Source organism: Leptopilina heterotoma, unplaced genomic scaffold, assembly GCF_015476425.1.
Source record: "Leptopilina heterotoma isolate Lh14 unplaced genomic scaffold, ASM1547642v1 Lhet_21, whole genome shotgun sequence".
Lineage (NCBI taxonomy): Eukaryota > Metazoa > Arthropoda > Insecta > Hymenoptera > Figitidae > Leptopilina > Leptopilina heterotoma.
Window position 1 is genome coordinate 1,426,444 of NW_025110925.1, and position 24,368 is coordinate 1,450,811.

At 23.6% G+C, this 24,368-nt stretch overlaps 1 protein-coding gene across 9 annotated transcripts in view; it reads left to right on the forward strand.

Annotated features, from left to right (window-relative positions):
• Positions 1 to 24,368, forward strand: part of LOC122501476 (kazrin) — a 131,790-nt gene that overhangs the window by 46,012 nt on the left and 61,410 nt on the right. Inside the window, exon 1 of one of the 9 annotated variants that reach the window (XM_043610966.1) lies at positions 22,529 to 22,973. The exons of the other annotated variants lie outside the window; for them this stretch is intronic. The gene's annotated coding sequence lies outside the window, so the exon portion shown is untranslated. Of the gene's footprint in view, positions 1 to 22,528; positions 22,974 to 24,368 lie in introns of those variants that run through there. 9 annotated transcript variants of the gene reach the window in all.

Genomic DNA, 24,368 nt, shown 5'->3' on the forward strand with positions numbered 1-24,368 from the left:
TCCAATATTAAAATAGCGTTTCGACAACCAGGGAATCCAATATGATGGACAGAATAAAAAAAATGGAACAATGTATATCTAAACGTATTTTTATTATTTACAAATTTGGCTTTGTAATGAGCGAAAAAAATTATTTTCCGTGTACATATTTCAATGAGAGGAAGAACGCTCGATTCGAGCTCAGTACTAGCATAGTGACTCATGAACAAAAGGGCTACGGCACCCTCTATTTAAAAGTAGCAGTATAACGAAAAGAAAATTGTTTGCCTCAAATAGTTCGTACGGCTGCCTTTGTTTACATCAGCCTTTGCGTGTTTGTACTTCCACACTTTATGGATTGTTTCCATTAAGGAACTTACATAAATTTGTATTTGTTGCTTGATTACAAAGTTCCTATATCAGACGATTAATATTTCAAAAGAGAACTAACTTTTAGGTTGAATATTTTCTATTGTAACCAAGTGACCTAACAATCACTTGTCATCAATTGTTACATTAATAATATCAGTATAACCATTGGATCAAGTCTATTGATATTTATGTCTCGCATCACATTAAAGTGTAGCATTAATTCTGAATCTCCTGTATCAAATTTTCTTGATAATAGAAGTATCATTGTAAATATTAAATTCAATCAATTTCAATCTCGCGGATGTCCTCAATGGTGAAATTCTTCTTATTATTTTCGGTTGTGGAAAAAAATCTTTAAATTGAAAGATGCATAAATCGCATTGTTATTATAAAGTAAAAGCCTCCACATCATCATTGGCATAATTGTAAATTTTCTGTAAACATAATGTTAATCTTGAACGCATTTTTTGTTCGTGTGAGATCTTTCAAACATGATTGACAAACAGCTCGAGGCAGAGACTCATTTATTGCGGCGCTAACTTAGAGACTCTTTTCTGTCACTTATCAGCGTTCAAATCTTTATGTTCGAAAAGCAATTTTTGAGAAACTTTTTTATCAAAATTTATAAATTTTTCGAACTATGGGTTTTAAGGAATTCCTGCAAGTACATACTTAGGATGTCTATGTCCATTCAGTAACATATGATCGATTTTATGATGCTTTATGCCAAACTATGCCAATTTTACAAAAATTAAAAGAAATTTGTTACAAAAACTCAAAAATTTTGCAAAAAATGATGATAACACCACTAATGTACTTTGTAAATTTTGACCCATACTTTAAAGTGAAAGAAATTGTTCAAATTTCACAAAAAATGAAATTAGCTCTTTCCAAAACTTCCCAACTATACCAAACTCTTCCCATTACTTTGGGAAAAAACGAATTTTTTTTAAAAACGCTAAAAACTTTGGCAAAAATTAATTCTATATAGTAGTTGCCTATACTTTACCAGACTCTTCCCGTATTTTTAGATCTCAGTTTTACATTTGATAAAAATGTTTAAACTTTGTCATCAGTTTCAGGATAAAATTAGTTGATGATGATTAATGATATTTTTAATATATTTAAAAATATCCTAAACAAAATTTTAAGCCACATTAAAATAAAGCTGAGAGTCTGATGTATACTTTTATTATTATTTATAAAAAGAGTGTTAAATATTGCTTTGATAAATAATTCGTAACTGCGATAAATGATGAGGAATTAGGTTAATTACAAAGTTGTTAATAAAAATTCTTCATATTCAACAAACTCTATGTGAAGTGTTCTTGTCAAATTAGATAAATAATTAGAATAATTAATTTACAAATTACCTAATTAATTATTCCAAATCCATTTCAGAAAAATATTTTCAAGCATACCATATACCTTTTATCCTCAAAAAAGGTGAAAAGGGAAAATTTTTTTCTAAAAAATGGAACGAAAAGGGGATTAGAAAATAAAAACTTCAAATAATTTCGAAAAAAAATTTAATTAAACTTTTTCAAAAAAAAATTAATTCTACAGAATTGTTAGTTAAAACTATATGAAAAATTTAAATGTTTAAAGATTTTAATTTGAAATCTTTTTTAAATTGAATTATTTCTAAAGATTCATGCTAGATATTCAATTATTATGTAAGATTTTAACTAAAATTCATTTTTATATCCATTTTTATGAAAAAAATTCTACGAGAATTCAATTATTTAAATACGAAAATAAATAATTTATGAAATAATTGAATATTTTTTAAAATTGAATTTTTATAAAAAATATTATCAAAATTTTTTAAAGTGATTGAATTCTTTCGAAGAATTTTAATAAAATTTTAAAGAATAATATTACATTTTTCGAGGAATTCGAATAAAATTAAAAAATAATTAAAATTCTGCGATGAGTTTTATTATTTATGAAAATAATTAAATTCTGGTAAGATTTTTGTTATTTGTGAAAATAATTAAATGTTTGAGTAAAATTTTATCAAAATTTTTTTTGGAAAATTTTATTAAAATAATAGATACCTATTGAAAAACATTGAATTTAAGAGAATTTTGGTAAAAAATTGAAATTTTTGCTAAGAATTTTATCAAAATTTTTTAAAATAATTATGAATTGATTCGAAGAATTTTATAAAATTTTTTAGAAATAATTGAATTCTTAAGAAGAACTTTATCAATTTTTTTTAGATAATTGAATTCTAGTGAAGAATTTTATAAAAATCATTTTAAATAATAAATTTTTTTCGAAAAATGTTATGAAAATTGTGATTGAAAATAATTAACTTCCTGTGAAAATTTTATTATTTATGAAAATAATTGAATTGATAAAAATGAATTTTATTATTATTTACCAAAATAATTGAATCTCTGTAAAACTTTTATATTATTTATGAAAATAATTGAATTATTGCGAAAAATTTTATAAAAAAGTTTGCAAATCATAATTGAATTTTTGCAAAAAATTTTATTATTTTTGAAAATATAATTGAATTTTTGCAATCACTTTTACTTTTTCCAAAATTCAATTTTTTAAGTATTTTTAACAAAAATTCTTCTATAAATCCATTATTTTTAATAATTAATTATAAATTTATAATAAAAAATTTAATTAATTTCAAAATAAGAATTTGAATAAAAATTTTTTAAAAATCTAAGTTCTTTAAAATCTCTAATTACAGTCATTTGCAAAACTCTTTTAAAATTCAATTAATTTTGAAATATTTAAGTAAAATTATTCATTAAATAATTTGTAAATTATAATAATTTTATTATATAGTTCTTCAAGAATTAAGTTATTTTAAAAGAAATTATTGTCAGAAATGGAATTCTTATGAATTCTAAAGATTTAATTTTTTTCAGTAAAAATTCCTGACTCCTGATCAATTTTACTTTCACTTTCTTCAAAAAATAATGTTGAAAATATGCTTATTTGTTTAAAAATAAGTGAATATTTGAAACAAAATTTTATATAGGCGATATGACGAAAAAATTTGAATTACGTTTAAATTATATATAGAAATAAATAAATATTTTGATTGTCAATATTTTTTTAAAATTGATATATTTTTGTTTTTCTAGAACAAAATATTAATAATAATATTAAAATTTTTTTATTGTAATTTCATTATTTTTCTCGAGGTCTGCATTCTGTTGAATGAACCACATTGTAGTTGATAAAATTCTTTACGTTATATTATTTAAATCATTAATATAAAGCATCATATTTATATTATGTTATGAAGTTAATTAATAATGTAAATCAAAAATAAAACGCATTGAATTCTATTACAATGAGTCTAAATTTTATAATTACACTTTGAAAAGGATTTTAAAAAAAATAAAAACTTGTTTATTTTTTATTAGAAAAAGGTGAAAAAGGGGATAAATCACTAAAAAAAGATGGAATAGGTGAAAAATCATCAAAAAAGGAGAAAAAGGTGACAAAATTGAAAAAAGGGGACAAAGGGGGACTTATACCTGTGATGCCTGTATTTTATTTTAGATTTGTTAACTATTTCAAAAATTTGATAATCTTTTTTTTAGTAACTTTGAAATTATACTAAATTTATTTATGAAAAATTTTTAGTATGTTTTGTAAATTATTAATTTTCTAACTACTAAAAAAGAATAAAAAAGCAATTCTGCCGAATAAATTATAGGCAATAATAAAAACCGTCTAATTTTTAATGAAAATTAGCTTTTAAATGTATAAATTCGGATTATTGTGAAAGCAACGTTTAAAATATGGTGAAATTAAGATAAAGTAAAAATAATTTTTTTTTGAGTATTTCTCCTCTTTGATGAAAGGAGATGAAAGAGGAGATTTCCCGTAGGTGTGGCCTTGGGATTGAAGCCAGTAATCCAGCAGGTGATGCGCTGTAAAGGAGCCTCACCTGGTCCTTTTTCTGGCTTTTTAAGACAGCATTTCCGCTTACAGAATCTATATAAGCATAAGCGTTCGTGCGTTCGAAGATTTGTGAGAGGCACGAGCACGAACTGCTTGCTTCCTTCTCACCATAGGAAATCCTTCATTGTCGATATTAATCGATTTGTTATTATCCCCTGGGACCTATAATTTATTGTATCGCTAATATCCTGCAGCAAAATGAAAATTGATCACGTACTGATCAAGTACTGTACGTGTAGAGAGAGAAAACTTTGACTACAATATTCGTCATATCTGTTGTAATTAATCAAATACTGTTTATTCATATAGTCTCTCTACCTCTTTTCGACAGCTTAATGGATCAGGCAATCTCGCTCATTATTTTCAACTAATGCAGTCATTAACTTTACACCGAAGTGCTTGATTTTGCACTAAACTGCGATTATGTTCACACTGACAAAGACGGATCTGTAATCTGTAAAATTGACAGTATAGTTGGTAATCCAGTTAGAAGCAAGAAATTTCTTTTTACCTCTGTTGTTGTTCTATTCTTTTGTATTCATCGGGAGAAGCAAGGAAAGGAGAAACTTGATTCATATCAATACTTTTTTATATAAATGAATATAAAAGAACATATGGGTGATTAAGGAAGTATCCGACAAAGAATCCAAACAAATGTTAGTCCTATGTCAAAATTTTGAATTTTATATGGGTGATTCACCACCAAGTGGTAACTTTTGACTATACGGTAACTTTTTTAAAAAAATTAATTTTTTTTTAATTTCCTGTGTAGATATATCTTAATAAAGCTTAAAAATAATTATTTTCTTGATTAGAGCTTAATTTTTTATTAATCTTATATATAAAAAATTTTTAAATTTTTAGTTTAGAGGTTAAATAATAAATTTTAAAAAAAGTCAAGTTTCGTCCATTAATATAATACTAACAACGATTTTTTCACTTTTTTTTAAAATAAAATTAGCAATTTGAAAAATAATAGGATGTAAAATTTTTAATTCAAATTTATTTTCATAAAAATAAAATATGAATTGGAATATAGTTTTAATAATATTATAACTATAATAATCATATACTCTGATACAGGGAAGTCAGGAAAAAGTCAAGAATTTTTATTAAAAGTACTGAAAAAAATTAAATTTTTAGAATTCATAAGAAAATTCTGAATTTTTGTGTCTTTTTTATTCGACTTATAAACTATAAAATTACCACGAATTCAAATACAAAATCTTCAATTTTTTCAATTTCTGACAAAAATTTCTTTTTAAATAACTTAAATCTTAAACAACTATCATAAAATAAATAAATTATTTAATGAATAATTTTACTTAAATATTTCAAAATTAATTCAATTTTAAAAGAATTGCGTTTACAATTTTCATCAATAAATGAACTTCAAACGGTTTGAATTTGAAATTTTATAAAATTTCAATGTTGAATGAATTTAATTAGAATATTTAATGAACTTAGATTTTTAAAAAATTATAATAATTTAAAATCTTCTAAAATCAGTTAAATTTGTCAATATATATTTAATTAATTATTAAAAATAATGGATTTGTAGAAGAATTTTAGTTAAAAACACTAAAAAATTGAATTTTTAATAGAAAGTTACAAATGTTTGTAGAAATTCAATTATTTTCGAAAGTAAGAAAATTCTTATCACAAAATTTAAGTATGTTCAAAATTTACAAAAAAAATCTCGACAAAATCCCAATTATTGTCTTTATATAAATAAAAAAATTCTTTTTAAAAATTCAATTTTTTCAAAAATTTTAATAAAATTCTTCTCCAAAATTTCAATTATTTTCAAAAATTTTAATAACACTCTTGTCAAAATTTCAATCATTTTCAAAAATTTTCCTGATTTCAATCATTTTCAATATCTACTATTTTAATAAAATTACCTAAAAGAATTCAATTGTTAAAAAACAATTTTAATAAATTTGTACGCCAACATTTAATTATTTTCGCATGAATAATAAAAATTCCACAGGAATTCAATAATTTACAAATTTTTTATAAATTTCTTCTCAATAATTCAATTATTATCAGAAATAATAAATAATAAAACATTCAATTATTCAAAAACAATTATTTACTTTTTGTATTCAAGTAATTGAATTCTCGTAGAATTTTCTAATAAAAATTGATTTGAAAATGAATTTTAGTTTAAATTTTAGATAATAGAATTTGAAAATAATTTTTAAGAAGTTACAGTAACAATATTCTTATAATATAAAATAATGATTTTTAACACTCTCGATCCTCTTTAATTATTATAAAACATGAAGAAATAGATTGCTTTGAGTTGAAGTCTCGGAGTGATCGATTTTTTCATGTTTTATAACAAGTTTTTTTTAAAAAAGATTTGAATTACAAATCTGAAGTCAGATTTCAAAATTCAAAATGTCGGAACCAATATGGCTGAAATTGAAGCATTTTCTCAATTTTTTGCTTTAAAAATATAAAGAATTTAAAATTAAAATGGCACACTTACTTTTGCAAATTTCACAATTTAAAAAAATCTTCAATCTACTAGTCAATTATCAAAATTTGTATAGTTATGTATACCAAAGAATAATTTTCTGAATGAAATGAATATTTTTTCTTGTTGCATACCTCATGAATAGGTATTGGATTTATAAGATTTAATTAAACTTATATGTAGTGCAGTTTTGCGTTTAAGACACACACTTATAAAATTATTGTGTATTATGTGTATAAAGCCAGGAAGTCAGTGTATAGTAGTATAATAGAGTCTTTAAGCAGGATACGCTCGATCTTGTTAAACTCTGGAATATAAATTCATGTGCTGAAGTTTCCGGTGTGTGTATCGAGTTTACATATATGTTACAAGCGATTCCTCTATTGTCAATGTGTCCATAATGAGTGTGATGTCTACACTACAAAATAGTGATGTAACCAGAATTATTCAACTCCTCCTAATTTCAGTTCATCCTATTTTCCAGAACTGTTCATAAAAATATTTAAGTTTTTTCTTTGAAAAAATTAATTCACTTTTTTGCTTCATTTTATTATTTTCTACTTTCTGACACTATTTTAAAAAAAAAACCGTTAAGAATTTAAAAAAGTACAAAAAATTTAGTTCTCCTATAGAAGTCCCATTGGGAGACATGTTAAAACGGTTTCGGAGATGAAATTATTTTAGCTATTGCATAGTAGATTTTTAAAATTAAAAGACATCAAAAATGTCCAGGGTTGCCACGCAACCTGGAAACCTGAAAACCTGTAAATGTCAGGGAATTTTATAAACCTTGGAAAAACCTGGAATAGTCAGGGAATTTTGATCGGAATCCTGGAAAATTATTGTTTTCTAAAGTTATTGTGCTTATTCTTGAAATCTAATTTTACTTAAATATTTCAAAATTAATTCAATTTTAAAAGAGTTGCAAATACAATTTTCATAAATAGGTGAACTTCAAAAGGTTTTAATTTGAAATTTTAGAAAATTTCGAGAAAATTTAAATTTTGAATGAATGAATTAATACTAAAAATTTCACAGGAATTCTATTATTTACAAATTTTTTTTATAAATTTCTTCGCAATAATTCAATTATTTTCATGAAGAATAATATTTTTTACCAGGAATTCAATTATTTTCAATTATTTATTTATTTTCATAAATAATAAAAATCATCGCAGAATTTCAATTATTTTTATACAATTGTAATGGAATTTCTCAAAAAATATAATTATTCTTAAAAATTTTATTATAATTCATCAAAAAAAAAAAAAAAATTATTTTAAAAAGACTTCCTATAATTTATGTATTATTTTCAAAAATTTTAATGAAATTCTTTTTAACAATTCAGTTATTTTTCAAAATAATTTTAATAAAATTCTTCGTAGAATTAAATTAATTTCAATAATTTATCAAAATTCAATTATTTTTAATATCAACGTATTTCAATAAAACACAAAAGAATTCAATTATTTAAAAAGCAATATATCATTAAAATTCGTCTCAAGAATTCAATTATTTTCAAAAGTAATAAAATTCTTCAGAGAAATTCAATTATGGTCAAAAGTTTAAAAAAATTCTCGGCAAAATTTCAATTATCTTTATAAATAGAAAAATTATCCTTCAAAATTAAATTATTTTCAAAAAATTTAATAAAATTCTTGTCAAAAATTCAATTATTTTCCAAAACTTTTCTCAATTCAATCAAAATTTTTTTTTTACAGAGATTCAATTATTTTTAATGCAATTTTAATCAAATTTCTCGAAAATGGAAATTATTCTTAAAAATTTTATTAAAATTCGTCAAAAGAATTTTAATTATTTAAAAATTTGTTGATAAAATTCTTTATGAGAGTTCAATTTTAAGAAACATTCAATTATTCAATAAATTATTTATTTGCATTTTATTTGTATTTAAATAATTGAATTCTCGTAGAATTTTCTAATAAAAATTGATTTAAATATGAATTTCAGTTAAAATTTTAGATAATAATTGAATATTAAACTCTAAATTTGAGTTAGTAAAAATGCTTTCTAATTTGAATCAGTGACTGACTTTTTGCTTTTGAATTAGCAAATTTTACCAATAAATAGTCGTTTCCACTAATTTAATAGTAAAATTTACTAATTCAAAATCAAAAAGTCAGTCACTAATTCCAAAATAGTAAACATTTTTACTAATTCAAATTTAAAGAGAAAGTATTATAGCGTGAATTTTTAGAAATAATTGAATTTTGAAAAGGTTTTAAATTATAATCTTTGAAAGTTTGAATTTTTCATACTTTCAAATGAAAATTGTGTAGATTTAATTTTTTTTTAACTTTTTTGAAATTATTTCAAGTTTTTATTTTCTAATAAATATTTAATTGAAGAATTTCCGAATAATCGATGAAATTTCGTAAAATTGAATTGTAAACAAAAGAATTTGAAAGTTTTCAAAGAAATTTTTGCAAAAATTATTAAAAATGAATGAATAATTAATTTAAAGAAGAATTTTAGTTAAAAATTCTAGAAAATAATTGAATTGAAATCAGAATATTTTTGAAGAAATTACAGTAACATTATTTTTGTAATAATGAAATAATGATTTTATCAGTCGGTCATCTTTAATTATTATTTATTATAAAACATGAAGATATCGATTGCTCCGGGTCGAAGACTCGGAGTGATCGATATCTTCATGTTTTATAACAATTTTTTATAAGTTAATTTCAAAAAGGTTTGAATTTGAATCTTTTAAAGAATTTTAATTCCTATGGAAAAATAATAATGATTTAATATTTATTCAAAAAAGAAGCAATCGAACATTTTTCTGAGTAATAATTTTTAAACTGATTGAGAATATTCTTTAGAGTCAAGAAGTAAGAATTTTGTCTGGAATTTAATTTTGTCAGGGAAAATGAAAATTAAATTTTTGTTGGCAACAAATGTAGTTTTAAAAACCTGGAAAAAATTCCGTTTTTAACCTGAAAAAGTCAGAGAATTTGAAATTAGCAAAAGCGTGGCAACCCTGCAATGTCACTTTCAATAGAATCACCCAATTTTGTTGTGTTTCACATATTTTTAAAGTATTTTATTTTAATTTAATAAAATTTAATTTGAAACTATTAAAAGATTACTTTGGACGATAAGTAAGGAAAATAATTTTATTAAAATCCGGAAATAGAAGATATTTCCAATTAACTATATAGTCGGCACTCTACAACGAAACATTATAGACCGCGGAAAGGGGAGGATAAGGCAAAGAACAGTAAAATAAATTAAATTTCACTTCTAATTTTATTAAATGTGCTCGGATTCGCAAGGGATTTGAAAATTGAAATTGATTTTAGATTAATTTAAATTTAATGGTTTGATCAAAGAGAAGTCAAACTATATTGCATATATGTAAATTAAATATTTGTCGAATAATCATTATTTTGTTATGAGAGCAGAATAGATTTATAAGGGAGAATTGAATTTTAACGGAAAAAAATAAAAATGTAACTAACTACTTCAGATTGAACGCCAGAATGAGAGAGAATTAAAGGGTGATCCCAATTAAATGTCTGCTCTGTTACGAGAATTGGCTTCGCTCATCAACGTCCTATCCTCTCATTGCGTTCACTGTAAATTAGTTATTCAAATTGGAACTTAATCTTTAATCTTGTACCACAATTTTGAGGAGAAAATATAAAATTTACCATAATTTTGAAATCATAAATTCTCATAAAATGAAAAATACTTACAACTGTAGTCGAATTGTTTGGTTCATTCCGCTTTTTCAATTTCACCTTAGGCTACTCATCGTTTCAGTTTCCGACTGTCTGGAACAACCACTGCTGATTTGTTGAGCTAGTTGGCCGACTGGAACTGAAACAAATATTGTTTGAAGTGGATTACCGAAATGGAAATTATATACACTGAGAATTACTTTTGGCTTAATATGAATTGCGAGTAACTGGATAGAGAAAAGATTGATGACATCAATCCGAACGACACACATCAATGTTTTTACCTTTTTATAACAAATATTCAATGGAATCATAGTGATGCTCATGTTAGATTTGAAAAATTCAAAATAGAGGATCTAATATGGCGAACAACAATTTTAAAAATTTACATATTTTTTGTGAACCGTTTGTGACACAAAAACAAGACTACGAAGGGATTAATCGTTTCATTTAAAGTTTAAGAGGATAGCAAACATTTCAATTTCAACTTCAGTATTGATAAAATAAAGCAAAAACAAATTTTTTTCCAACCTGCTAATTGAATTTAGATTTTGAATTCTATAATTTTTTTGTATTTTAGATTTTCACAATAAAATAATAATTCGCCTTGGTTCTATTATGTACAACTTACATATATCTTAATCATACACCTTCAATTTCAAAGTCCAGACTGTAAAGTATGTCAGAAATTTTTCCGAAGAAATAATAGGAAATCTTCTATTCCTGAAATTAGGAAGTAAGAGCCAGGCTTCCATGGCACGTGGAATTCATGTGGCATTTACGACTATACTCGTGAATAGAATTCTATCATATTTAGTGAATTGGAATTGTTCAGTATGTCCTTAATGAGTATGCCGACAAGTTTTTAAAAAATTTCAATAATTTTAAAAGATATGTTTTAATTAAATAATTCCGTAAAAAACATTTACTTCCTTAAACTATATATACCAATATAAAGAAAAACTAACTTCAGGGACCTTATGGAAAAATTATTAACTACATTAATTACGTATACTCGTTTCTTAATATTTTTGTAAAAAATTCTCAATTTTCATATTAAGGAAATAATTTGCATCAATTCTATTTCTTAATTTCAATTGTTTTAATAAAATTCACGGTTTTTTAAAAATAAAGGAAAAAAATGTTTATCAATTACACAGGACCACAAAATTTTTTTTAAAGAAAGTCCGGACTTTGTTTTTTATATGTTTTTTGGGTCACTGAATTCGAATCCGAACTCAGTTTTCTGCCATCACGTCAAGTTTCTTCACAAATTAATAAAATTTGAAAAAAACTGACTGTAAACAAGATTTAAATAAAAATAAGCAGAAGATTCTATTAAAAAACTTCTTTAAAACACTGAAAAAATATTATATAATGTTAAACAATCAAAGAAACTCGTAAATATTCAAAATTTAAGATGGCCGATCCAATATGGCGTCGATTTTTTTAAAATTCATCCAATTCGCCTGAAACTTGTTACTCGGGGGTTTTTTGGGTTGATAAATACGAATATCACCTTAGTTGTCAAAAATTCAAAATGGCGGATCCAATATGGCTGACCAATTTTTAAAAAAGTTATTGCATTTACCTGAATACGAATTTCACCTTAGTTTTCAAAAATTCAAAATCTGATAAATTTTTAAATAATTCGTTAGCCATATTGGAACCGCCATTTTGGAATTTTTAAAACTAGGGTGAAAATTGTATTCAGCGACCCCAAAAACCCCTAAGTAACAAGTTTCAAGTAAATCTGATACATTTTTAAAAAAAATTCGACAGCCATATTGGATCCGCCATTTTGAATAAACTTGATGTGATGGCGCAAAACTTAGTTCGGATTCGAATTGAGCGACCCAAAAAACATATAAAAAACATGGTCCGGTCAATACTTTCTTTAAAAAAAATTTTGTGGCCCTGTGTTATATTTGTCATTTAGAAAATTTAATTGAAAATTAAACTGAAAATTTTTTAATTTTTAGAAAATAAAGGACAAAATTTTATTGGAAAAAAATGTTCTGTTAAATTTATTAACGAATATCTTTAATTGTAAAATTATTCGAAAACAATAATGTCTTTTTTAAATATTTCAAATATTTAATTGTTATTATTTTTCCAAAGGAATTAAGATTTTCAAAATTTTCAAATTTAAATCTTTTTTAAAAAAAACTTGTTATAAAACATGAAAAAATCGATCACTCCGAGTCTTCGACTCGGAGCAATCGATTTCTTCATGTTTTATAATAATAAGATAATAAGATTTAATTCTTATAAAGAATTTTATTAACAAATTTTTAAATAATTGAATTCTTTTGACGAATTTTAATAAAAAATTTAAAAATAGTTACATTTTTCAAGGAATTCGATTAAAATTATTGTAAATTAAAAATAATTGAAATTCTGCGATAAGTTTTATTATTTATGAAAATAATTGAATTATTGAGAAGAAATTTATAAAAAATTTGTAAATAATTGAATTTCTGTGGAATTTTTATTATTCATGCGAAAATAATTAAATGTTGACGTACAAATTTATTAAAATTGTTTTTAAACAATTGAATTCTTTTGGGTAATTTTATTAAAATAGTAGATATTGAAAATCATTGAAATGAGGAAAATTTTTGAAAATCATTGAAATTTTGACAAGAATGTTACATATTAAAATTTTTGAAAATAATTGAAATTTTAACAAGAATTTTATTAAAATTTTTGAAAAAAATTGAATTTTTAAAAAGAATTTTTTTATTTATAAGGACAATAATTGGAATTTTATCGAGATTTTTTTTTGAAAATTTTGAACATAATTAAATTTTGTGATAAGAATTTGATTACTTTCGAAAATAATTGAATTTCTGCAAACATTTGTAACTTCTTCAAAATTCAATTTTTTTTAGTGTTTTTAACTGAAATTCTTCTATTAATCCATTATTTTTAATAATTATTTGAATATATATTAACGAATGTAACTAATTTTAGAAGATTTTGAATTATTAAAATTTTTCAAAAATTTAAGTTCATTAAAATTTTGAATTAAATTCAAAAACATTGGAATTTTATAAAATTTCAAATTTAAACCGTTTGAAGTTCATTTATTGATGAAAATTGTAAACGCAACTCTTTTAAAATTGAATTAATTTTGAAATATTTAAGTAAAATTATTCATTAAATAATTTATTTATTTTATGATAGTTGTTCAAGATTTAAATTTTTGTCAGAAATTGAAAAAATTGAAGGTTTTGTATTAGAATTCGTGGTAATTTTATAGTTTATGAGTCGAATAAAAAAGACACAAAAATTCAGAATTTTCTTGTGAATTCTAAAAATTTAATTTTTTTCAGTACTTTTAATAAAAATTCCCGACTTTTTCCTGAATTCCCTATGTCAAAATATATTATTATTATTATAATTATAATAATACAAAAGCTATATATTCAAATTCATATTTTATTTTTATAAAAAAAATTTGAATTAAAAATTTTTACGTTCTATTATTTTTAAAATGGCTAATTTTATTTTAAAAAGTGTTTTTTTTTTTGTAAATTTTGAAACTATAAATGTTTACTAAAAATGCGATAGATTAGATTTTGGCGTTGCATCCATACCATTAAAATGCCGTGGTTTTGTGGAGTATGTATGTGTGTAGTGAAATTCCTGAAAAGCAAGAGAATGGACGACCTCGTGCGCTATACTTACCCTTCTCAGACTCATGCACTTACTCATTCTCCCCTAACCTCGTTTCACTCCCTGTTTTACAATAAAGGGTGGTTTTCAAAGATATAAGATACAAGGCACGAGCTGGGTTTCCATAGCTAACCAAAATTCGTCTTTTCGTATGCTTAGAGTGATTCCACAGCTCTCTGTTTCTCTTCAGTCTCTCTATTGTTTTCATTCCTTTCATACCGCTCCTCAATAGCAATGGAATCAATACATTTATATACTAAATGTGAAACTTATACATATTTCTGTATTTTCTTCTTATCTTCTGCCTTTGATCTTATCACTCTAGTTTACTGTATCTATTTATTAAAAATATACTGTATAGTATTCTAGAGACTGTTTCTTTTCCTGAAATTTTTAATTAAAGGAATTTACATTTTAAAAAAATTATAATTTGAACAAAACAAGAAAAGAAATAACAAAAAATCAATCTTTCCAAGTTTTTAAAAATAAAACAACTGTGAGAGCACTGCTGTCCTCTTCAAAAGATAAGAATATATTAGCAAATAAAAACCATAAAAAAATATTCTATGAATAATACACATTATATCAGAAACAAAAACCGCTGACACGTGGTACTACCTTAACGTTCATTTTGAGTGCGTTAGGGGAGAACGCCGTATAATGGATAATAAAAATTTGTGGGTCGCATTTAATGTAAAACATACTGTCCATTAAAAAGTTTTAATATAAAAAGTGATTCTAGTAAACAAAAAATTTTAACGTAATTCATATAAGAAGCTGAGAACCATAAGTGATTAAAAAATTTATAACCTTATACTGTTAAACAATGCAATTTTATCCATTATTTATGGGTTTGTTCTACAGTGGATGATTGTCTCATTTTTTATCCAGCTGAGGGGAAAGTAGTTAAAATGCTTCACTTATTATAAATCATCTACACAGCCCATAATAATATTTCCTGAATATTTCATACATATTTCACTGAAAGATTTTTAAAATATTTCTTGACTCCTATTTAAGTAGGCGCTTCTTAAAATTAGATTATCGTCTTTTCTGTGCATAATATTAGGAAAATGTCCGTCTATGAGGAAATGTTGAAGCAAATTTTGAAAAAGTTACTTTTTGCGGTATTAACCCCTTCGCTGAGCTGTTTGGAAAAATATTTATATGATTGCCCCAAAATGTCCAGCAAAATCTGGTCGATGAATTTTTATGACACTTAGTATACAAGAGTTTTTGGGGTCGCTGAATTCAAATATGACCTTAAAAAAAAAATCAAAATGGCGGATCCAATATGGCGGTCAAAAGTTTTCAATTTCATGCAGATATTCATAAAAATTCGTATATAAAGGTTTTAGGGGTAGCTGATTCTATTTCTGACGTAAAAAAATTACGTTCGCCATTTTGAATTTCTAAAAATGAATGTCAAATTTTTAAAATTTGAAACATTCTTATTAACAGAAAAACAAATTTTTAAAATTCAAACGTATTTTTTTTATTAAATTTTTTTGAAAAATCTACACCATATAATGTTTTATATATTTTCTAAAATAGTTTTTAGTACAGAAAAATTGTTCCAAATTTTTTGAATTTTTTTGGTCCAAGTTTGACGGCCTGCATTTTCTAAGAAAAAAATTACACTTTAAGGTCTATAAGTAATTCTTATAGTGTAGCAAATGACCTTTAAAATAAGCCTAAGATCATTAATAAAAAGCGTTCATTATTTTAGAAGTTATTCAAATTTTTGTAAAACATTGAAAATGACGATTTTTTAAAAATATCTAAATGAATTATTGGCTAAACGACTTCTGAAATATCTTGTTCTTTTCAAAATTTTATCATCTTTCAAAAAATGAACAGAAAAAAATTTTAGTTTCAATAAATTTTATGTTTTAAAACGATTTTTATTCGCATGAAAATGGGTGGTCTCTCAATTTTGACCAATAGTGTACAGAGACCCAAATTGCCCCTCGATACTGAAATTGATAAAAATTGGAATAAATTTTAAAAATGGTGTCCGCCATTTTGAATTTTTAAAAATGAATAAAAAATCTGTATATTCGCGACCAAAACACCTCTGAATACAGAAATTCATAAAAATCCAAATAAATATTTTTAAAATTATATCTGAAAATTTGGATCCGTTATTTGAATTTTTAAAAATGAAGGTCAAATTCGAATTCAACGACCCTAAAAACCCTTATACACCAAATGTGAGTTAAATTAAAAAAATGATTTTTTCATGAATTTTACTTGTTTTTAAATTGTTATATTACTTAAAAATAATAAATAATTATTTATTTATTACTTAATCTAGTACCATTGAAACCTATACTGTGTGAATAATGATATAAATGAATTTATTTTATAATTTACATAATAAATTGCATTTATTTTGCGCTAAGAAGTTCACGACCCAACGTTGGATCGTTAACAGGTAACGGGTTAAATTTACATTCAATTTTAAATATTTTATGCCTATAGAAAGGATGCTTCAAAAATGCATTGAATTACCTATTTTTCTAGATTTTTCGACCTAGAATTAAGAAGTTATAAATTCAAGATGGCAGATCCAATATGGCGGACAGATTTTTTAAAAGTTTTACCAATTTGCTTGAAATTTGTTACTCGGGGTTTTTTTGGCTCACTGTTTACGAATTCGATATCAGTTTTTGAAAATTCAAAATGTCGGATCCAATATGGCCGACGATTTTTTAAAAGTTACACCATTTTTCTTGAAATTTGTTACTCCGGGGTTTTCTTGATGGCTGTTTACGAATTCGATGTCAGTTTTTGAAAATTCAAAATGGCAGATCCAATATGGCGGACGATTTTTTAAAAAATAAAGCAGTGTAACTTTTAAAATGTCCGCCATTTACAATTTTTGAGAACTGATAACTTATTCGTAATTTTTAACCCCTTATTCTTAAAATTTATGTAATGAATTACATTTCAATTGCGGTATAAAATTTGTTGTCATCTTAAAAAAGAAACTTGACATTTTAACTTTCAATTTACAAAAAAGTAGTTAAAATAGCGTTACTTCTGAAAAAATTCCCATTTCAAATAAACTTATTTACTAATTTAAAATTTTATAAAGCAAAAGTAATTCTAAACTTTTTTACCTCTGGGACACTGGAAAAAAAACATGTCGGATTTGCAGTGAAAAAAAGTAGGACACACGTCGCGTGTTGAAAAAAGCGTGACAAATGGAAAAAAAAATTTTTCTATAAAAGTTTGGTTTGCTTAACTGTATAAAAAGTTTAAATTTTATGTATTATTCTTTATTCACTTGGGAAAATTTTTTTTTTATTAAATAATAAAGAATAGATAATTATACTAATATAGATATTATTTATTAAAAGTTTTCTTTATTGCATTTCAGTAGATTGAAATTTTATAAAAAAAAATATTTATTCTTTATGTGCCATATATGTGCAAGTTTTACAAACACGTCCTCTTTTTAGCTAATCCAGGGTAAAAAAAGTATAAAAAAGGTATCTGTATAAATTTTTTAGATTACCTTCATACTTTATGAAAACATATTTCAATAATAAAACTAGAAATATTTTATTCGAGAGGATTAAATTTTCCTTTACTTCCTAAATCCCTTTTTATCAAAAAGGGATGTTTTTTAGTTTTGAGGGAAAGAAGATAAAAATCAAATATATATATCAAATTAGAGAAGGAGCTGTATTTTTTCATCTATTTCTAAAATGTGACGTCATCTGGTTGCAAATTTTGCTTTTATCGGACTAAAAAATCTTTTTCTTGGGTTCAACTGGGACCCGTCACTCATTTAAAAAACTTACGTTACTCTTCAGTGTATATACGTAAGTGAAGTTATCCCTTCGTCGCTTACGCAACACTTTTATGCTGTTCTTTTTATAGCCTATTTTTCTCATTTCTTGTGGGAATCTTCTTAAGGGATGCTCTGAAGACTTCGAATCTTGTTTTCAAATATATTAAGAATTCTCCTTCAGCTGATCTTCTTCTCTTAACATAAGAAAAAGCTTTGGCTTTTTTACATTTTTCAAATTTATGGTCGACTTATCTACACTTAAAGTACGTATATCTGATCTGTCCGCGATTTTATAATGTAGTCATATTGGAAACTTATGATACTTTATGTTCCAGTTACTCCCTTTTTGGATTTTTTTTCTGATTTTATTTTAAAAGCATACTTAATATATTGTATGTAGGGTCGAAGGTCTGTCAACACCCTTTTTTTGTAGTATCTTTAAAATTTATTTTTTATTTTAAAACATTTTGCTGAGTGTGGTTCTAAATGTTAAAAACGAGTCCAGGAGGTTTCAGACCTCGGATCGACTTTAAGGCGCAAAAAAGTCGCTTTAGTCGATTAAATATTTTTAAAAAAGTCGAAAATGTTTTTTAATTCAGTGTCGTAACAAAAATTTTATTTTGTAGCAAATTTGATCAATTTCAGAACATTGTCATTTTTAAATTTTCGTAATTTTTGTGAAATACGACTAAATAAATTTGTGAAAAATCTTAATGAGTTAAAAAGCTGCTAATACATAAGTTTTTAAAAAGACTTCTTTTATTCGAGTCAATATAATCTGTAAACTGTCCGACTGTCCCCTTCAGTTTTAAAAATACCCACTGAAATTAAATCTGAATTTAAATTAATAAACGAATTTTTTTTCTTAAAATTTTTAAAGGAAGTTATCAATCGCCTTATCCTCCAAGTCAATCAATAAATTAAATAATTTCTAGTGATAAATTCAGTAACATCGAATTCTTTTTCTGTTACAGGTTCGTACCATTCGACATATTGTTAGCAATCATTTGACGTAAAGTTATATTGAGGTAAGTTAAATCCGTTAAATCTGAAGACCATCTGTTACTCGAAGATTCTATTAAATTAAAAAAGAACACTTTTTAACATATAATATCTAAAGTTAGAAAAGTCTGAAATAAAAAATTCAAACGGGATATTACAATATAAATAAGTAACGATAGGTCGATAGTATATAAAATTATAAATTGTCGTTAAAAAACTACCACTATACAGTCACCATTTTATCGTCTTAGATAATAAAAGTACAAAATAAATTTTTTCATTTAATTCAATGTACGTAAGGCAAATAGGGATATACAAATTTTAAGATATTTAAATAAATTTTACTATGAAAGAAAAATTCTTCAAAATAAGTGCAAAAAAATTTGATAAATTCAGGCTTTTATTAAAAACAATTGAGGGGCTGGATACGTGCCATGTTAAGTGAATGGCGCGTATCCCCTTATAGCATCCAGCTCCTCAATTATAAATTTTTTTTTCTAAAATTGAAGTTTAAATTTTCCTGCAGATTCTGAAAGAAAACACGAAAATCTATAAAAATAAAAAAATTAGTAATAAAAATTAGTAATAAAAAACAAAAAAATAAAAATGACTTGTAGAAAATAGATTTATTTCTATTTGAAAAAAATTAGAATTTTTGGATAATGACAACTTGGGTCAAGAAACGTATTAAGTACAAATAATTCAGGAGAACAAAATTCACAGTCAGAAAAAAATCACCGCAACGTCTCAATTTATCGGTTTATATACGTGAAACCGAATTCCGCTTAAGTTACCCCCAATTATTTTCGCTTACTCCCAATTAATTTTTTACTGAATATTGAAACACGGCGAATTCTGAATTTATGATTATTTCGAAGAAAATAAATACTAATTTTTTTACTTCAACCATTAGCGAGTTTAAAGTATAGGTGGGGGTTGATTGTGACAGTTTTCTGAAAATTGGATAAATTATGAATTAATGTTTTAAGTATTTTGTAATTATTATTATTATTAATGTTATCGATAAATTATACCTTCTGCTGTAATTAATTAGAACAGAAAAAATATTAAAAAGTATGACATTTTTTCATAAAAAGGCGTTTTGTTAAAAAAATCAGCTACTGTTACAGCTTACCCAGTGTTGGGGTTGGTTGTAGCAGTAATTATTTAAAAATTCTAAATTCATTGGTTGAATTTTTTTTGGTTTAATTCTTATTAAGATATAGTCGAACAATTTGAGTACTAAAGAAATTGTTTACAAAATAATTATTATTTAAATAATAATTTATTTAAATAATAATAATAATATTTAAATAATAATTTTTTTTAATCAAACATTAGGAAGCAATAATAAATTTAGACAAAAAGTTTTTTTTTTGAATTGTCAAAAATTTTCTTTTTTCAGCTTACCAATAAAGTTTATTCGTTGAAATTAATAATTACCCAGTATGGGCACACTTGTTTTCTAGAATTATTATAACTAAAATTCTTCTTTAATTGAATTATTTTTAATAATTTTTTAAATTATTAAAATAATTTAAAAAATGAATTCAATTTAACTTCTTCAAAAAAATTAATTCTACAAAATTGTTAGTTAAAAGTATATGAAAAATTCAGATTTCCAAAGATTTAATTTGAAACTTTTCAAAATTCAATTATTTTTACAAAAACATTCTTTAAATTTTTTAATATTCAATTATTATTTGAAATTTTAAATAAAATTTATTTTTTAACTAATTTCTATTACAAAATTCTACAAAAATTCAATTATCTAATTATACAAAAATAAATAATTCATTGAATAATTGAATGTTTCTTAAAATTGAATTCTCCTAAAGAATTTTGTAAACAATTTTTTAAATAATTGAATTCTTTAGAAGAATTATTGTAATGAAATTTTTCAGAACAATTACATTTTTCGAGGAATTCGATTAAAATTGTATAAAAAATAATTGAAATTCTGCGATGAGTTTTATTATTTACGAAAATAATTGAATTCTTTTGGAAAATTTTATTAAAATAGTAGATATTGAAAATCATTGAATTCAGGAAAATTTTTAAAATAATTAAAATTTTGTCAAGAATTTTACTAAAATTTTTAAGCATAATTGAATTTTGAAGAAGAATTTTATTATTTATAAAAATAATTGAATTTTGGAAAAGAATTTTATTATTTATAAAAATAATAAAAAATTTTAGGAAATTTTTTCTAAACTTTTGAACAAATTAATTGAATTGTTGCATAACATTTTATTAAATTTTTTTTAAATAATTGAATTTTTTCAGAAAATTTGATTAAAATAGATTTTGAAGATCATAGAATTGAGAAAAATTTTTGAAAATAATTGAAATTTTTGCCAAGAATGGTATTAAATTTTTTGAAAATAATTGAATTTCAGAAAAGAATTTTATGATTTGTAAAGATAATTGAAATTTTTACGAGAATTTTTTCAAATTTTCGAACATAATTGAATTTTTGCGAAGAATTTTATTACTTCGGAAAAGAATTGAATTTCTGCAATAATTTGTACCTAACTTCTCAAAAATTCAATTTTTTTTAGTGTTTTTAACTAAAATTCTTCTATATAAACCTCTATTATTCTTAAAAATTAATTAATTATTTATTAAAGAATTTAACTAATTTTAGAAGTATTTGAATTATTAAAATTTTTCAAAAATCTAAGTTCTTTAAAATTTGAAAGTTTATAAAATTTCAAATTAAAACCTTTTGAAGTTCATCTGTATTTATGAAAATTGTTAACGCAACTCTTTTGAAATTCAATTAATATTGAAATATTTAAATAAAATGATTCATTAAATAATTTATTAGCCATATAATTTTTTAGGTAATGGTTCTTCAAGAATTAAGTTATTTAAAAAGAAATTATTGTCAGAAATAGAAAAACTTGAAGGTTTTGTATTAGAATTCGTGGTGATTTCATAGTTTATGAGGCAAACAAAAAAGTCACAAAAATTTAGAATTTTCTTATGAATTTAATTAAATAATTAATTTAATTAGAAATTAAATTTTTTCCATAGTACTTTTAATAAAAATCCCTTACTTCTTTGACCTGTAACAACGCTAAAATTCCAATATCGAAAAATCAATGTAAGTAGGATCAAAAATGAGTTCATTTTAAATTGAATCGCACCCACAGATTAGGTAATCAAAATATTCGCTTAATTTTAGATTATGAAACTAGTATTTTAAAAACCATAAAGTTGTCTAATTTTTATATTATTTTTAAACCAAAAAATGGGTTGAATTAAAATAAAAACACATATTATTGATGCTTTGTATAAAACACTTTGTTTTACAATGTGTATCGTAATTAAATTTCTCTCATAGAGAAATTATTTCCTTTAGGGTATGTAAGCGGCATGAATGTACATAATAGTCCACTTTACTACGATGCGATTGTTTGGACCCTCTTTTCAGGGCCGTGTATCCCTTCCACTGGGAAAGACAGGGCCTTATACACAGGTCGACGACAGACGGCCTGCATGTTGGAAGTGGTTGGAAGGGACTGGTGATGCGGTGACTGCTGGCAATTTCTCTCAGTTTGTATCTCCATGCCTTTGGGATGGGAGATTTCATCCTTGTTCATATTCACGGTCCATACATCCTCCAAATCATTTCTTCACCTTCTATAAGTGAAATGTCTGTGTATTTTATCGTTTCAATTTTTTCCCTGCTCTACACTCTCTGATATCAAATAAAATGAAATAAAATTTTCTAAAACTGAGTTACGTATTTGAAAACTGTGCGTAAATTTCCAGTGATTCTGTGCTCTTATATTTTCATATAAAGAAAAGTGATTGTTGTATAGTGGAAGTACTGTATTTGATTTTACTCGAAAGAAAGTGGGAAGATCTTTTATCGTTTTGGATACAGTGTTTCATCTCTCTCTCTCTCTCTATACGGAATCAATAACGATTGATATTTGTGTTATATATCTGAAGAGACGCACACGAAGGGATGTATTGCATTTTCCTGGCAAGTTCTTTTATCTCTTGATCCTTTTTCTTTTGTCCTTTTTGTGCTTCTTGATATTTAATACGTATTAGGGACTTGCAGAAGTAGTAAAAACGAATATGGTTCGAAATGTTTTTTTTCCAATTTCTTTTAACTATCAAATGAAATTAGAAAAGTTTTTAAATGTCAACAAAATATCAATGATAAGTTTGCAATTTCCTTTCTACTATTGTATCTTTACCCTCGTTTTCAAGGCTTTTTTGAGCTAACTCGTAAATAGAGATAAGTATTTTTTGCGGAAAAACTAAATTTAAAAAGTTTAAAAAATTTTTAAATAATTAAAAATTTTTAAACAGAATTTTGCCTTTTTCCCCATTTCTATATATATAAAAACTTCCAGAGGAGTTCAATTATAAAAAAGAATTTTTTTCAAAAGAAAAAATTTTTATTTAAAAAATTTTTTTTTTCATAATTAAGTATTTTTTTTATTTTTTGTTATATATGATCTCTCAAAAAAATGTTGCTTTGAATTAATTAACATCAATTGTATTTTTTATCATCAACAAAGTAATTAATTTAAAAAATAATGAAATAATAATTTCAAAAAATAAGGAAATTTTAATAATTTAAAAAATAATGAAATAATAATTTTAAAAAATAAAGAAATGTTAATAATTTTAAAAATAAGGAAATTTTAATAATTTAAAAAAATATTGAAATTTTAATAATTTAAAAAATATTGAAATAATAATTTTAAAAAAATAAGGAAATTTTAATAATTTAAAAAAAATAATATGAAATTTTAATAATAATTTAAAAAATAATGAAATAATAATTTTAAAAAATGAGGAAATTTAAAAAATTTTTAAAATAATGAAATAATAATTTAAAAAGTAGTGAAATAATTTAGTTGTAAATTAATTATTAAAATATACAATGAACGAAAATATGAATTGAATTAAATTTAATTTTGTATATAAAAGAAAAGTAAATTTTTTAATTTTATCTGTAAAATTTTAGTGAAATCTGTTATAGAGAATCACTGGACTTAAAATCACCGCAATTAATATAATTTCTAAAATTTCGAGTTCAATATTTATGGTACAGCAATGACATTTATTTTCTTTTGGGGTGGAGAAAATTGAAAAATCAATCGTTGTACTCGATTCCACTTCAACTTTGTACAGATGTATCTTGATTAAAATTTATTCAGGGTTTGCTATACAAAAATTTGATTTTTTTTTTATTTTCAAACAGAATTTGACCTTTTTTCCCCCATTTCTATACATAAAAACTTCAAGAGAAGTTCAATTTAAAAAAAAATAATTTAAAAAAAAAATTTTTTACATTTTTTTATAAAAAAAATTTATTTTTAAAATAGGTGACACTCTAAAGGGTGTTATTTTAAAAATAAAT